Below are 19,256 nucleotides of genomic sequence, written 5' to 3' on the forward strand. Positions count from 1 at the left end.
CACAAAACATATTTCTTGCAGCATTTAAAAATGAAATTTGTCCATGTCTGCAGTTTCGGATAAGGCAGCATCAACTTACATCATCACGAGAAGTTACACATCAAACTTCAAGTATTTGCCTTATAGAAGGTACATACCTTAAGTCTTTCATTTAACCATTTACCTAAAGTCTTCCAAAAATCCCTAGAAAAAAAATTCACTCGATCAATCTCTAATCGGTAAGATTTATTGATCAATAACAAGAACAATAATAATGGAAAATTAAAAAATTAGAAGAAGATTTGAAGGTAAAGTTTCAATAATTACAACATCAACACAAAGTATAGGTTATACTATTGCTCAAAGCCTTGGTGTGGAAGGTGCTTCTGTTGTAATTTCATTTAGAAGACATGTGGTTATTTTTTTGGTGAACTGAGAAAATTGAGTTGACTTTAAATATGAAAATGTTTTCTTAATCAGGACAGAGAAATGTTGATGAGGCAGTTAAATAGCTTAAGGAGCAAGGAATTGAAGTAATGGGTTTGGTATGTTATATTTCTAATGCATAACAAATAAGGAATCTTATTAACAAGATTATACAGGTAACCAAGTTTTTTTATTTGTATGTTTCAATTTTAGATCAGTGTTTGTGAAGTGCAAATAATTAGAAAATACTTAAATAGTGCTTGACTGGTCATATTGAAAAGCAAGTTGAGACATGTTTATGTTTAAAAAATGCAAAATTTGTTCTTCAAAAGCTATTTAAGCTTAAGGATTTGACTAATAAATTTCAGCAAGAAAATGATGTTGGTTTAACATCTTAAGCAGACAGGTTTGCATTGCGCAATTAGTTTTCGTGATTTAGAATTACTTCTAGGTATGGGGTTTTGTCTTGAAGTTTCTTAGCAGTTGCCAGTTTATCAGAATTTAGTTAATGTTATTCAATGTTTAACATGTTTAAGTTGATTAGTTTGGCTATTCATCATAAATTACCTGAGTTGATTTTATTAAAAAGAATGTTGCTTGAATAAGTCATCAATTGGTCTATCACAAGAATCTCTACTGATATCAAGATTCGACTCATTTTTCTGGGCATACAAGCATTCTTGTCAAACTCGAAACTTAATCATCCAAGCCAAAGATCTTGGTTCAATAAGTACAACTTTAGGGCCCTGCTGAACGAATAAATCAAATGCCTAAGATGAACTGATCAGTATGTGTGTATGTGAACCTATTAAATTTCGCGTGATCATGTTGATTATGTAGCTTTGTTTATTCGAATTTCTCTTTTTCCTGATATGGGAAAATTGGTGTAGTAGTATCGAATGCTCTGCTGTAATTCTTCTGTTGATGCCATTCTTCAAAATAAAGAAACATCCCTCGACAAGCTATAGGAAATTAATGTTAAAACGCATATATTGCTTCTTCATGTATTTATTTATTTTTATTTTTTGTAAGCAACTAGGGCAGGGTATCTCACTTGACGAAAGGTTCATCAATTGTTTTAATTTTCTCGATCAGCGCTTTTCAACCGCCAGCAGGCTTGGCGATTTACGGTGTCACTAAAATCGCTCTTCTTGGTCTTACAAAGGTATCAATGTATATCTTTGAGTATTCTTCTTATAAAATTCCAATACCATCTTACTAATATTTCTTTTTATATTATGTGTTTAGGCTCTTACAACCGAGTTAGCCCTACATACTCGTGTGAACTGTGACGCTCCAGGGTTACCTACCCATTTCGCTGAATACATTACCAACAACCCAACCATGGTAATTGTCCTTTATTGATAATTTCATAAGTCAATTTGAAGAGTGTCAAGTGCCTTGACATTTTTTTAACATTCGAGCATTAATAAAATGCATAAACTTCTTTCCAATGGATGTGTCAAAGACAACGCAAGAAATATTCATAACCGTAACAAATTCTGGACAACACTATTATAACTTCTTCTCCATGAGAAATGGAGATTTTTTAGTTTTACAAAGAATATGCAACTGATTTCCTTACAAGAGGTCACAGGTTCGAACCTAACTAGCAGAAAATATATATATTGTCGACCAATACAAGACAAAGGAAGGCTAAAAAAACCAATTCTCCCTCTATCGGTAATGTTGTCAGTCGTATTCGTTTTGTTTCATCGCATGAATTACTTGGTATGGGTGTCAACAACAGTGGTACAACAAGTACTTCAAGAGATGTTAATGTGAGATGCAGTGATGTTACCACATCATTACATTGTGAAAAGACGTGTGTAAGCACCAATTTGTGTATTTTGGAGATGACTAGAATTTTTACACTTTCATATTAATACGTTATATTATTAGTTGAAACCATGTATGACATTTTAGATTCATTGTAATTGTATCATACACCTAATTGGTACCAATACGAACGTTTTCGAATACTATTTTATCGAGCTGCCGTACAACGCACGGACTTTTTTTTTGAAAGGCAAACTCACATACACCATTAATACGAATATTTACAACCACGAATATGTCCCAAGTAAGACTTGAACCCTCAACCTCTTAGTTGGAGGGCCACCACGATACCGCTGGGCCAAATGCCCTTTGGTAACGCACGGACTCTTAAATCTAGTAAATTACATGTAATAGGAAAACTGGCTAAAATAGTTAGCTTTAAATAGATTTTACCCTTAATTCTAACAAGGAATTCGTTTACATATATAAACTAAATTAAAAAACTGAGTAATCTATACATCTTCTATACATTCTTATAAATTGCTATTTTCATGATGTCATTAATATGGTATTTTCTTTTTATAAAAAAATAAAAAATAAAATGAAAAAAAACTAAGACATGTACATGATGTCATAATTACAATTTAATTTACAATTTAATTTAACTAAAAAATGTTAGTAAATAATTAAAGCTGAAGCCATCATCCTTCATGATTTTTTCGTCTGGCTCAAAACCCTAATTCAATTAATTTCTCTATACGCTTCCTTACTTTAAAAACATAAAACTTGAAACTTTCTGTGTACACTTCTCGATATTATCTTCATCTACTTTCTTATCTCTAACATCACATCTTCAAGATCAGTTTTTGCATATTGCTTCATATCAAATGTCCTATTTGATTCTATTTATCTTTCATTTCTCTCGCTAGCCATGTTAAACGAGTTGAAGGTCGCGGATTTTCGATTTTGTAAGTATGAGGGTTGAGGTTTGTGTTTGTAGTTTATGTTTTGTTTTCATACTTAATTTCGATGTATTTATATTTTTGCAGCATGGAATTCGAATGAATAAGCCCCAAATGAAATGGTGGTTTAAAAGAGTATTCTAACGCAGTAATACCCTATGGTTTTGATTCACTGATTTCCGAAAATGAAATCAATTGTAATAAATTGGTGACCTTTTTGGTGGTACTATCAGTCACATTCTTCAAGTAAAGTGTATGAAAGAATGAAGAGAAAGAGCCATCCCGAAAGTGCATACAACATGTTTGATGAAATGCCTGAGAGAAATGCATTCATATGGTACGTAAGGTATCCATCTTTATTACAAATAAAGTTTTGTTATTTCATACGATTCTAAAGACAATATTTATATTCCCAGACATTGACATTACAATCGAGTAAGGGATTGTGATGAATTTGTGTAGTATTGTATGAATTTGATATATATTTAGTAATTTAGTAATTACTAATTTCCAGTAGATTAAAACTATATGCTTAAACATGAAGTCTTGAATGTAACATTTTAACTTGGTTCAGACTGATTTATGGTTGAATGGTTGAATATGAGAATATAAAAGGTAATGAAGTAAGGAATGGTTAGTAATAATACTTTATATGTGAATGAATCCTTCTATATTCTTTCTAGCTACGAATTGCAAACAAAAGGTTTGAAGGGTAGGCACTTGAGGAGCAGATGTATAATAATATGATCTCTCTTTTTAAATGTAACTACTTTAAATCGGGCTAAATTTTACTTCACAAAACATGAAGAAGAAAAAAATAGTTTAATTTTACTTCACAAAACATGGAAAAAAAATGTTAACATTCTTCACGATCAATATTATCTTGAATGTTATTTTTGTCGATCGTTTTCCCGCCTAAATAATAACATTCATCACGAAGTGTCTTTTCTAAATGTTCATATTTTCTTGTGATCTTGATGCATGGAAATAAAAATTCCAAACAAAAACGAAAAAAAATAAAGTTTTACTTCCACTGCTTCCCCCAATTGGTTACTTCCCAATTGATCCTGCCCCTATATATATATATATATATATATATATATATATATATATATAACAAAAAAATTTCTACTTAGTGTTTTTAGTTTATATATTTTTTTAATAAACCATTTCACTAGTTTTCTTATGAATCATCATCATTGTTGATAATGATTATTGATAATAACTTAATTTAGCTGGGTTCTTCGTAATTACCAAATTTATCAATCTTTATTTAGGCAAAAGCTTCCAATTCAACCCCAAGGGGTTGGCTTGGTGGTAGGATGCTTGGAAAGTTCCAAAGGGACCCAAGTTCAATCCTCACTTGCTACACTTTGGGGGGCTTGCCTTTCAAAAAAAAAAAAAAAGCTTCCAATTCACCATGAAATTATAGCAAACAGTAAAGTGTGTTTAAAAAGGGCCCGGTCTGCTTCCGAGAGGTAGACATGTCTCTCAATGACACTCATGTAATCTTAATCATCTATTAAGTGAATCATACTAAATTTGTGAATGAATCAGGCTCAAAACATCAATAAATCTGAAAATCAGGTGATGAAGAGTCGAGAGTTTCTTCATATGAACTAGAAACTTGAAATTTCGAATTGATTGTTTTTAGCTCATGAAGCCTTCAAGAATTATGATCCAAAAGCTTCACTAAACACTCGAAAATCAGAATCAACACCTGTAACATCTAGAATCGATCCAATTGATTCATTCAATTCGTTGTTGACTTTTTAACCAAAACTTTGACCTTGGAATTGATGCTCGATTCTTCAAATTAAGAGCTGAGAATTAGCAGACATCTTCACAAGATGAAAGTGAAAAACATTGTAATTTTACTTTTCATCAAATACTTCCGGGGTGATCTGAAGACCAAATCAGTCATGTTTCATAAGAAACGAAGAACATAAGATCAAAGTCATATGAGTGTTAGGTTTTGATTCTAGATCATGTTTCTGTAGTCGATTTATGATGAGAATCATCAATTGTTAAAATCAAACTTTGAGCTCTATGAAGAACATGAATACGAGTACTGTTACAAAAATTCAGTAAACCATATTTGATGTTGAGAAGGATCATGTGAATCGGATGAATATATTGATATGTACTCCTGGCCGGCTTCTCAAGCACATGGACACAACTCCAAATTTTGATTGCTCACAGCTACATGTCACAGTACAATTTTTGTTTCCTTACCTTTTTCTCTTTTTAATATTTTTCGAGCTTTGTTATTTTTTTTTTGAACAGTTACATTGTAGGTGGCAACTGTATGGAACATCCCAGGAAAACGAAATAGAAAGCCACCAAATTTAGGGTTTTGCAATTTTAATTTTGATTTAGGGTTTTATTAAGATTTAGATGATAGAAGAAGAAAGTAAAAAGATGATTTTACCCTCACAGGCAAGGTATATGTCAAGTGTGAACGAACTTTTTAATGGAATTTAAACAGAGAGCTCGGTATGTTTAAATGGGATAATGAAAGAATGCTGTTAGCAAAAAAAATTGAAAGAATGTTGCTAGCTTTTGGTATATAATGGAATGACTAACCGCACAAAAAGTCTATAAAAAATAACTCCTAAATTATATCTTCAATTATATAAGAAAAGGCACCATTCATCACAACATTTGTAACACCCCAGCTTAACATGACCACAATATTGTCCGCTTTGCCCGCAGGCGCACGGCTTTTTCTTGGCGACCACACACGAGAAGCACTTTCCTAGGAGGTCACCCATCCTGGTAGTGCTCTCGCCCGAGCACGCTTAACTGCAGCGTACTCACACATCTGCTCTGCCTGTGGTCCCAAAACGCGTTGTGTCATTTAAGCGTGAGTATTACCTTATAATCCCATGATCACTCATGTCTGTGGGCGATGTGGGATTTGCCTAGGGTGTTACATTCACCCCCCCTCAGGGACTCATCGTCCTCGATGAGGTTTGCCCCATCACCCCCAACGGTACATGAGTGGCTCTGATACCATTCTGAAATGTCCCGTTCTTATTGATTAAAAACGTTCCATATTAATTGATTTCGTTGCGAGGTTTTGACCTCTATATGAGACGTTTTTCAAAGACTGCATTCATTTTAAAACAAATCATAACCTTTATTTCATCAATAATGGTTTAAAAAGCTTTACGTAGATTATCAAATAATGATAATCTAAAATATCCTGTTTACACACGACCATTACATAATGGTTTACAATACAAATATGTTACAACAAAATAAGATTCTTGAATGCAGTTTTTACACAATATCATACAAGCATGGACTCCAAATCTTGTCCTTATTTAAGTATGCGACAGCGGAAGCTCTTAATAATCACCTGAGAATAAACATGCTTAAAACGTCAGCAAAAATGTTGGTGAGTTATAGGTTTAACCTATATATATCAAATCGTAACAATAGACCACAAGATTTCATATTTCAATACACATCCCATACATAGAGATAAAAATCATTCATATGGTGAACACCTGGTAACCGACATTAACAAGATGCATATATTTAAGAATATCCCCATCATTCCGGGACACCCTTCGGATATGATATAAATTTCGAAGTACTAAAGCATCCGGTACTTTGGATGGGGTTTGTTAGGCCCAATAGATCTATCTTTAGGATTCGCGTCAATTAGGGTGTCTGTTCCCTAATTCTTAGATTACCAGACTTAATAAAAAGGGGCATATTCGATTTCGATAATTCAACCATAGAATGTAGTTTCACGTACTTGTGTCTATTTTGTAAAACATTTATAAAACCTGCATGTATTCTCATCCCAAAAATATTAGATTTTAAAAGTGGGACTATAACTCACTTTCACAGATTTTTACTTCGTCGAGAAGTAAGACTTGGCCACTGGTTGATTCACGAACCTATAACAATATATAGATATATATCAAAGTATGTTCAAAATATATTTACAACACTTTTAATATATTTTGATGTTTTAAGTTTATTAAGTCAGCTGTCCTCGTTAGTAACCTACAACTAGTTGTCCACAGTTAGATATACAAAAATAAATCGATAAATATTATCTTGAATCAATCCACGACCCAGTGTATACGTATCTCAGTATTGATCACAACTCAAACTATACATATTTTGGAATCAACCTCAACCCTGTATAGCTAACTCCAACATTCACATATAGAGTGTCTATGGTTGTTCCGAAATATATATAGATGTGTCGACATGATAGGTCGAAACATTGTATACGTGTCTATGGTATCTCAAGATTACATAATATACAATACAAGTTGATTAAGTTATGGTTGGAATATATTTGTTAACAATTTTCACGTAGCTAAAATGAGAAAAATTATCCAATCTTGTTTTACCCATAACTTCTTCATTTTAAATCCGTTTTGAGTGAATCAAATTGCTATGGTTTCATATTGAACTCTATTTTATGAATCTAAACAGAAAAAGTATAGGTTTATAGTCGGAAAAATAAGTTACAAGTCGTTTTTGTAAAGGTAGTCATTTCAGTCGAAAGAACGACGTCTAGATGACCATTTTAGAAAACATACTTCCACTTTGAGTTTAACCATAATTTTTGGATATAGTTTCATGTTCATAAAGAAAATCATTTTCTCAGAATAACAACTTTTAAATCAAAGTTTATCATAGTTTTTAATTAACTAACCCAAAACAGCCTGCGGTGTTACTACGACGGCGTAAATCCGGTTTTACGGTGTTTTTCGTGTTTCCAGGTTTTAAATCATTAAGTTAGCATATCATATAGATATAGAACATGTGTTTAGTTGATTTTAAAAGTCAAGTTAGAAGGATTAACTTTTGTTTGCGAACAAGTTTAGAATTAACTAAACTATGTTCTAGTGATTACAAGTTTAAACCTTCGAATAAGATAGCTTTATATGTATGAATCGAATGATGTTATGAACATAATTACTACCTTAAGTTCCTTGGATAAACCTACTGGAAAAGAGAAAAATGGATCTAGCTTCAACGGATCCTTGGATGGCTCGAAGTTCTTGAAGCAGAAACATGACACGAAAACAAGTTCAAGTAAGATCATCACTTGAAATAAGATTGTTATAGTTATAGAAATTGAACCAAAGTTTGAATATGATTATTACCTTGTATTAGAATGATAACCTACTGTAAGAAACAAAGATTTCTTGAGGTTGGATGATCACCTTACAAGATTGGAAGTGAGCTAGCAAACTTGAAAGTATTCTTGATTTTATGTAACTAGAACTTGTAGAATATATGAAGAACACTTAGAACTTGAAGATAGAACTTGAGAGAGATCAATTAGATGAAGAAAATTGAAGAATGAAAGTGTTTGTAGGTGTTTTTGGTCGTTGGTGTATGGATTAGATATAAAGGATATGTAATTTTGTTTTCATGTAAATAAGTCATGAATGATTACTCATATTTTTGTAATTTTATGAGATATTTCATGCTAGTTGCCAAATGATGGTTCCCACATGTGTTAGGTGACTCACATGGGCTGCTAAGAGCTGATCATTGGAGTGTATATACCAATAGTACATACATCTAAAAGCTGTGTATTGTACGAGTACGAATACGGGTGCATACGAGTAGAATTGTTGATGAAACTGAACGAGGATGTAATTGTAAGCATTTTTGTTAAGTAGAAGTATTTTGATAAGTGTATTGAAGTCTTTCAAAAGTGTATAAATACATGTTAAAACACTACATGTATATACATTTTAACTGAGTCGTTAAGTCATCGTTAGTCGTTACATGTAAGTGTTGTTTTGAAACCTTTAGGTTAACGATCTTGTTAAATGTTGTTAACCCAATGTTTATAATATCAAATGAGATTTTAAATTATTATATTATCATGATATTATCATGTATGAATATCTCTTAATATGATATATATACATTAAATGTCTTTACAACGATAATCGTTATATATATGTCTCGTTTAAAAATCATTAAGTTAGTAGTCTTGTTTTTACATATGTAGTTCATTGTTAATATACTTAATGATATGTTTACTTATCATAGTATCATGTTAACTATATATATATCCATATATATGTCATCATATAGTTTTTACAAGTTTTAACGTTCGTGAATCACCGGTCAACTTGGGTGGTCAATTGTCTATATGAAACATATTTCAATTAATCAAGTCTTAACAAGTTTGATTGCTTAACATGTTGGAAACATTTAATCATGTAAATATCAATCTCAATTAATATATATAAACATGGAAAAGTTCGGGTCACTACAACATTTACGATTGAAGCTATTTTAGTAAATACTAATTTAACACTCATGAAAATATTATGTTAAGAATGTACACATATTATACATACACATATTAATATTAATAATATATTAAAGATAAAGAATAAAATATTATTAAAAGTTAAAATAGTTAATATTATCAAATCAATGGTTAAAATTTTTAATAAATGGTTGAATTTCAATCAGTAGTAAAAATACAAATTATTGGTTCAAAATAGGCGAGAGCCAGATATAATATCGTCACTTATATCAGCGGTTGAAATTCAATGTTATAAACTCATTTAAAGATTAATGTTTACCGTCTTATTTTAAATATAGAATGATTTAAATTAATTTGATTCGATATTCGATACGATAGGTAAATTATATATTTAATTTGAGGAATCAAACTAGAAACATTTAATATAAAATTCGTTAGTGTACACGTTAGCTAGGATGTTGCACTCCATATTTTTTAGTTGTTGGGTAACTATCACCCTTATCTCATATGTGGAATATAAAATCTAAGATGTCAATTATCAATTACTTAATAATATGAACTTCCCATTCAAGAATATAAAATATGCATCATGGGTGTCATTATCATGTTCTTGTTGACCAATGATGTCAATTTGATATCATGCATTTCATAATTTTGTCATTCAAAACATAACTTTCATCTTCATTACAATTGGATTAGGAAACAGTTAAATTCACTCGAGATCAAAAACCGCCCCTCGTTTTCAAACATCACCCTTTCTGTTCATATTCCCTTACTACCGCCCAACCCATCATCTCCTCCGGCCAGACCTCTGGCCGAAGATGATGTAACCCATATGTCGAAGCCAAATGGCTTTTCGTGTACAAAGTCGAGTGATTCTCGTGTTATTTCGTTCCTGATTTTCAATTTTCCGGATTCTTGGTCTCGTGATGATTGTCGGAGAGTATTCGAGGATTATGGGGATCTCAAGGACGTGTACTTTGCTCGGAAGAGGTTGTCGAGCGGCCAACGCTTCGGGTACGTTCGATTTGATGGCGTTTCTGACATCGATTCCTTCACGAAAACTTTAAACAACATTCATATCAACGGAAGGTGGATTTGTGCCTACAAGGCAATCGAGAGAGATCATTACAGACGTGTACAGAATAAAGGAAGTGTGTACAACCTGAATGCCGATGGTTATGGTCGGGTTCCTAATCCAAATATTGATGATTATCAAGAATTTCCACACGCCCCTTGGAGTCGTGTACCGTCTAAACCGTCAATTCCAATTAGTCGGGAAGGTAAATCCTTCGATGATTCAGTTGGGTCTAATAAACCAAATCGTATCGAGATAAAAATCGATGGTAAATGGCTTGAATTCGACCTTCCAGAAACGGTGGGAAATCATAATCTTGTTTTTCGCTTCAACAAGGATCGAATTTCGTGGTCATTGGTCGAAATAAACAAGTCCCGTATTGAAGATATTACAGTGGGATTTCAATCTGAGCCGACCAAGGGATCTAGTATGGGTGAGGTGGGAGATGAATCGTCTTTTTTGAGCCCAGATTCTTCAGCTGAATTTAATGTATCGGCTAAATTGGGTGAACATTGTGAAAATGATAACATAGAATTTCAAGCTGACAAACCTTCTGTTATTGTCGAAAAGGTTGAGGTTACTGATGGTGAGTCTTCGTCGGTAGACGATAAGGTCGCAGATGTCGCAGATGATGTTGATGAGGTAGTTGAAGATTGTGAGATCTTGCTGGATGATTATGACGATTGCACACCGGCCGACGGATCTTCAGCCTCGATCTCCACCCCAGATTTCAAATTGGATGGTGAAAGCACGCGTGAATGTAAAAGCACGTCGCCCAAAAAAATTCAATCGCCCTTTGATTTTCAAAAAACCACGCGTGAATGCTTTTCAGATGGCTTTTTAAATGAAAAGGAGGGTACCAATTTAATGGGTGGGCCAACTAAATGCTTTTCTGATGAATTTTTAAAAAACACGCGTGAATTCTTTTATGATGGATGTTTAAATGAAAAGGAGGGTACCATAGAATTTTCAAATGAATTTCAAATGAATTCTGGGCCAGACAATGGGCCAGCTCATTTAAATGATTCAAATGTGGGCTGCGAATTTCCAAAGGGGCTGGGCCATGTTCCTGAGGTGGATGAAAATGATACGGGTAGTTCTTGTTTAAATGATACGAGTAGTTCTCGTTTTCGTGGAAAGATGAAAAAATTCAAACCGTTAATTAAAAGTCATTTCCTCAAATATGTTTGGGGAAGACCAAAGTGGAAGCCTAGTAGATGTCGGGATAAATATCGATGGCAAGATAGGTATCTTATTAATGATGTGATGGAAAATTCGAAGGACGACGATGGTGAAGTTGACTGTTGCTCGTGCTGCTGCTAGTGTTCCTCATCATGCTCTGTCTCGGATTCGGAAACATAGTCTTCTTTGATTAATGTGGTGTCTGTGATTTCGGGTTTGTTTATGTTTGTAGATTTTCGTGTATGGTTTTCGTTTTGGGTCCTTCGTAGCATTGGTTAGGGGCTTGAGGTCGTAGCCCTTCTCGTGTTGGGTCTTACGTTATCTTGTGTTGTTTTGGTTATTTGTGTGTTTGGGCGTGGCCCCGTGTGTATGCTAGCTTCTTGCTAGTTTTGTTTCTTTGTCCTTTAATAATACTTGCCTTTCAAAAAAAAAAAAATATGAACTTCCCTGTTCCAAAATAATCGTTCCAGATTAACTTTTGAGGTCTCTTTTTTCATCAACCGTTTTTAAATACTTTTGCTTGAATTATATAAAATTTGATAAAATTTATGAATAGTTGAGTTCTAAATGGTATTTTTATTGATATAACGTTCATCTATTCTATTATTAATTTACACAAAAAGAAAAAGTTGAGTCAAAGTAAAAAAAAAAAAAAGTCATCAGTTAATACAAAACAATTGTTTTGTGATGGATGGTATGGTTATACCAAAAGCTATGTGATATAACTAAAAACAATTTATGTGTTATTTGTTTTTCGATCTGCTGGTCTTATTATGTATTATGTATGCATGCCCGATGCGGCCTCAGGGTGGCTGCTTTATTCTGGTAAGACATTTGGAAGCTTTTACTCATAACGGTCCATTGCGCTTGCGTCTCTCTGGTCGATCAGGAGCTGGGCCTTCAATCTTTCAGACAGCATGACATGTCATATTAATGGTTATTTTAAAGTTAACGGGGATAAATTCTTATTTTGTTTAAAAGATTTATTGTAAACACTAAGGGTCTCCATAATTGGTCCAGTTCCAAATAAGTGTAGTGACCCGAACTTTTCCATGTTTATATATATTAATTAAGATTGATATTTACATGATTAAATGTTTTCAACATGTTAATCAATCAAACTTGTTAAGACTTGATTAATTGAAATATGTTTCATATAGACAATTGACCACCCAAGTTGACCGGTGATTCACGAAGGTTAAAACTTGTAAAAACTATATGATGACATATATATGGATATATATATAGTTAACATGATACTATGATAAGTAAACATATCATTAAGTATATTAACAATGAACTACATATGTAAAAACAAGACTACTAACTTAATGATTTTTAAACGAGACATATATGTAACGATTATCGTTGTAAAGATATTTAATGTATATATATCATATTAAGAGATATTCATACATGATAATATCATGATAATATAATAATTTAAAATCTCATTTGATATTATAAACATTGGGTTAACAACATTTAACAAGATCGTTAACCTAAAGGTTTCAAAACAACACTTACATGTAACGACTAACGATGACTTAACGACTCAGTTAAAATGTATATACATGTAGTGTTTTAATATGTATTTATACACTTTTGAAAGACTTCAATAAACTTATCAAAATACTTCTCCTTAACAAAAATGCTTACAATTACATCCTCGTTCAGTTTCATCAACAATTCTACTCGTATGCACCCGTATTCATACTCGTACAATACACAGCTTTTAGATGTATGTACTATTGGTATATACACTCCAATGATCAGCTCTTAGCAGCCCATGTGAGTCACCTAACACATGTGGGAACCATCATTTGGAAACTAGCATGAAATATCTCATAAAATTACAAAAATATGAGTAATCATTCATGACTTATTTACATGAAAACAAAATTACATATCTTTTATATCTAATCCATACACCAACGACCAAAAACACCTACAAACACTTTCATTCTTCAATTTTCTTTATCTAATTGATCTCTCTCAAGTTCTATCTTCAAGTTCTAAGTGTTCTTCATAAATTCTACAAGTTCTAGTTACATAAAATCAAGAATACTTTCAAGTTTGCTAGCTCACTTCCAATCTTGTAAGGTGATCATCCAACCTCAAGAAATCTTTGTTTCTTACAGTAGGTTATCATTCTAATACAAGGTAATAATCATATTCAAACTTTGGTTCAATTTCTATAACTATAACAATCTTATTTCAAGTGATGATCTTACTTGAACTTGTTTTCGTGTCATGATTCTGCTTCAAGAACTTCGAGCCATCCAAGGATCCGTTGAAGCTAGATCCATTTTTCTCTTTTCCAGTAGGTTTATCCAAGGAACTTAAGGTAGTAATGATGTTCATAACATCATTCGATTCATACATTTAAAGCTATCTTTTTCGAAGGTTTAAACTTGTAATCACTAGAACATAGTTTAGTTAATTCTAAACTTGTTCGCAAACAAAAGTTAATCCTTCTAAATTGACTTTTAAAATTAACTAAACACATGTTCTATATCTATATGATATGCTAACTTAATAATTTAAAACCTGGAAACACGAAAAACACCGTAAAACCGGATTTACGCCGTCGTAGTAACACCGCGGGCTGTTTTGGGTTAGTTAATTAAAAACTATGATAAACTTTGATTTAAAAGTTGTTATTCTGAGAAAATGATTTTTATCATGAACATGAAACTATATCCAAAAATTATGGTTAAACTCAAAGTGGAAGTATGTTTTCTAAAATGGTCATCTAGACGTCGTTCTTTCGACTGAAATGACTACCTTTACAAAAACAACTTGTAACTTCTTTTTCCGACTATAAACCTATAATTTTTCTGTTTAGATTCATAAAATAGAGTTCAATATGAAACTATAGCAATTTGATTCACTCAAAACGGATTTAAAATGAAGAAGTTATGGGTAAAACAAGATTGGATAATTTTTCTCATTTTAGCTACGTGAAAATTGGTAACAAATCTATTCCAACCATAACTTAATCAACTTGTATTGTATATTATGTAATCTTGAGATACCATAGACACGTATACAATGTTTCGACCTATCATGTCGACACATCTATATATATTTCGGAACAACCATAGACACTCTATATGTGAATGTTGGAGTTAGCTATACAGGGTTGAGGTTGATTCCAAAATATATATAGTTTGAGTTGTGATCAATACTGAGATACGTATACACTGGGTCGTGGATTGATTCAAGATAATATTTATCGATTTATTTGTGTACATCTAACTGTGGACAACTAGTTGTAGGTTACTAACGAGGACAGCTGACTTAATAAACTTAAAACATCAAAATATATTAAAAGTGTTGTAAATATATTTTGAACATACTTTGATATATATGTATATATTGTTATAGGTTCGTGAATCAACCAGTGGCCAAGTCTTACTTCCCGACGAAGTAAAAATCTGTGAAAGTGAGTTATAGTCCCACTTTTAAAATCTAATATTTTTGGGATGAGAATACATGCAGGTTTTATAAATGATTTACAAAATAGACACAAGTACGTGAAACTACATTCTATGGTTGAATTATCGAAATCGAATATGCCCCTTTTTATTAAGTCTGGTAATCTAAGAATTAGGGAACAGACACCCTAATTGACGCGAATCCTAAAGATAGATCTATTGGGCCTAACAAACCCCATCCAAAGTACCGGATGCTTTAGTACTTCGAAATTTATATCATATCCGAAGGGTGTCCCGGAATGATGGGGATATTCTTATATATACATCTTGTTAATGTCGGTTACCAGGTGTTCACCATATGAATGATTTTTATCTCTATGTATGGGATGTGTATTGAAATATGATATCTTGTGGTCTATTATTATGATTTGATATATATAGGTTAAACCTATAACTCACCAACATTTTTGTTGACGTTTTAAGCATGTTTATTCTCAGGTGATTATTAAGAGCTTCCGCTGTCGCATACTTAAATAAGGACGAGATTTGGAGTCTATGCTTGTATGATATTGTGTAAAAACTACATTCAAGAAACTTATTTTGTTGTAACATATTTGTATTGTAAACCATTATGTAATGGTCGTGTGTAAACAGGATATTTTAGATTATCATTATTTGATAATCTACGTAAAGCTTTTTAAACCTTTATTGATGAAATAAAGGTTATGGTTTGTTTTAAAATGAATGCAGTCTTTGAAAAACGTCTCATATAGAGGTCAAAACCTCGCAACGAAATCAATTAATATGGAACGTTTTTAATCAATAACAACGGGAAATTTCAGTTGGTATCAGAGCGTTGGTCTTAGAGAACCAGAATTTTGCATTAGTGTGTCTTATCGAGTTTGTTAGGATGCATTAGTGAGTCTGGACTTCGACCGTGTTTACTTGAAAAATGATTGCTTAACAAATTTTGTTGGAAACTATATATTTTTAACATGTGAATATTATGTGATATATTAATCTCTTAACGCGTTTGATATTATGTGATAGATGTCTACCTCTAGAACAAGTCCCATTGACTCACCTAATAATAATGAAGGGTCAAATGTAAATTGGAATGATTCGTGGACTGATTCACAAGTTCCCGAAGAGGAACCGGAAGAAGAGTCGGAACCGGAAGAAGAATCGGAACCGGAAGAAGAATCGGAACCGGATGAAGAAATAGAACCGGTGGGGGGAAATAATAAAACGGTTAAGTAAAAGAAAATCCTCAACCAACCGACCAAGGTTAATTATGGTCAATGGTGTTTCCGCCAAGGAAGCAAAATATTGGGAGGATTACCAATTCTCCGATGAATCAGATTCCGACGAGAATTCCGATGATGTTATAGAAATTACCCCAACTGAATTTAAAAAGGCAAAAGAAAATAATAAGGGAAAGGGCATAAAAATAGAGAAATCTAATTCCAACCCCGATGAACTTTATATGTATCGTCAACCCCCGAAGTCCTTAAGTTGTAACAATGACCCGGGAACCTCTAAACCACCAGGTTTTTCTAAACCAATGTGGAAAACGACGGCTCGTATTAGGGGAACATCATATATCCCTAGAAACTTGGCAAAACGAACCAAAACCGAAGAAGAAGAAACAAGCGAGTCGGAATAAGATAGTTGTATTCGTGTGGTGTAATATATGTAATATAGTGTGCTTATGCTTTATGATATATGTAAAAATTGCTTGTATTAATAAGTATTTTTTTATGAATCTAACTCTTGTCTATTTTACAGTATAAAAACACAAAATGAATAGACAACCCAATATTTTAAGAGACCTACCCGGAGACATGATTGATGAAATCTTGTCTAGAGTCGGTCAGAATTCTTCGGCACAACTATTTAAGGCGAGATCAGTTTGTAAGACATTCGAAGAACGTTCCAAGAATGTCCTGGTTTATAAAAGGCTTTCGTTCGAAAGATGGGGGATATCACATTGGGAAATCCATAAGTTACGATGTGTTTACTTTGACGCATATATTGCGGGGAACCCAAATGCTATTTTACGCAATGGGTTAAGAAATTATTTTGACTCAATGTATCCGAATATAGGACTTCATGATTTAGAAAAAGCGGCTAACATGCAACATAAAGAAGCATGCTATGCTTACGGATTAGTAATGTTCGCTTCTCACCAAAGTGGGAACAAGAACATCGGGCTACAACTATTAAACAAAACGTTCCCACAAGTGACGGAGTCGGTAATTGGGGTAAGAAATGAGGTTTTTAGATTGTTACGGGACTGTTGGACATTACGTAACCCTCGTCCCTTTGACGACGTTACAACACGCTGTCTTATCAACGGCCATAACGGTTATGTTCCACAAGACCAAGGATGGGAAGTAGTCCTAGTAAAACCAGAATGCATGACTTGTTTCTGGACGTATGAATTACGTGTCTTTATTGCCTTTGCTGAACGACTTGTGTACTAGCTAGAATTATCTTCACAACTATCTTGTATCAAAGTTATTGTGTGCTATATTTCATGCTTTATGTAAAATAAGCGGTATTGTAAGTTTGTAAAATATTGTATAAAAGTTTGAACGCGAAATATTATTATAATCAGTTTTTCATATAGAATTGTAGTAGTTGAATTGTATATTAGCTACTAAGTATGAACTTAACGGGTAGGTACTACCAGAATTTAAACTTATAAAATGCTAATATGAAGAAAAAGCTTTTATAAATGAGTTCATATTATGCTACGAAATACTATTAACTACTCTTAATATTCTGTATGATTAACTTGTTCCATTTGACTATTTTGAAGGAAATGGCACCGACTACTCGACACACCGTGAATATGAATGAAGAGGAATTCCGTACTTTTCTAGCTTCAAACATAGCCGCAGTACAGGCTGCGCTACATACCAACAATAACCTTGGATCTAGCAGTACATGAAATCGTGTAGGATGCACCTACAAAGAATTCACTGCCTGCAAACCTTTGGAATTTGATGGAACCGAAGGACCGATCGGATTGAAACGGTGGACCGAGAAGGTCGAATCGGTGTTTGCCATAAGTAAGTGTACTGAAGAGGACAAAGTGAAGTACGCTACGCATACCTTCACAGGTTCTGCGTTAACATGGTGGAATACCTATCTAGAGCAAGTGGGACAAGACGATGCGTACGCACTACCGTGGTCAGCATTCAAGCACTTGATGAACGAGAAGTACCGTCCCAGAACCGAGGTCAATAAGCTCAAGACAGAACTTAGAGGGTTACGAACCCAAGGATTTGATATTACCACGTACGAAAGACGATTCACAGAATTGTGCCTATTGTGTCCGGGAGCATTCGAAGATGAGGAAGAGAAGATCGACGCGTTTGTGAAAGGATTATCGGAAAGAATCCAAGAAGATATAATTTCACACGAGCCCGCCTCCATACAACAGGCATGTAGAATGGCTCACAAACTAGTGAACCAGATTGAAGAAAGAATTAAAGAACAGACTGCTGAAGAGGCCAATGTGAAGCAAGTCAAAAGAAAGTGGGAGGAAAACGGTGATAAGAATCACCAATACAACAACAACAGCAATTATAACAATAATCGCAATAATTATCCCAACAATCGCAACATCAATCGCAACTACAACAAACGGCCCAACAACAACAACAACAGCAACTACAACAATCATCCCAGCAACAATAATAACCGCAACAACAACAACAATCAGAAACAGCTATGCCAAAGGTGTGAAAAGTATCACTCGGGGTTCTGCACCAAATTTTGCAACAAGTGTAAAAGAAATGGTCATAGCGCGGCAAAGTGTGAGGTCTATGGACCAGGGGTTAATAGAACGAAAGGAACAAATGGTGTCGGAACGAGTAATGGCGGAGCAAGTAGTGTCGGAGCAAGTTATGCCAATGTAGTTTGTTATAAATGTAGAAAACCGGGCCACATTATTAGAAATTGCCCGAACCAGGAGAACACGAATGGACAAGGCCGCGGAAGAGTTTTCAATATTAATGCGGCAGAGGCACAGGAAGACTCGGAGCTTGTTACGGGTACGTTTCTTATTGACAATAAATCTGCTTACGTTTTATTTGATTCGGGTGCAGATAGAAGCTATATGAGTAGAG

General features: G+C 33.5%; 1 pseudogene; it reads left to right on the forward strand.

The window, feature by feature from the left end:
- Positions 1 to 253: 253 nt before the first annotated feature.
- Positions 254 to 1,770, forward strand: LOC139868418 (tropinone reductase-like 3; annotated as a pseudogene).
- Positions 1,771 to 19,256: the final 17,486 nt, after the last annotated feature.

Source organism: Rutidosis leptorrhynchoides, chromosome 9 (genome assembly GCF_046630445.1).
Source record: "Rutidosis leptorrhynchoides isolate AG116_Rl617_1_P2 chromosome 9, CSIRO_AGI_Rlap_v1, whole genome shotgun sequence".
Taxonomy (NCBI): Eukaryota; Viridiplantae; Streptophyta; class Magnoliopsida; order Asterales; family Asteraceae; genus Rutidosis; species Rutidosis leptorrhynchoides.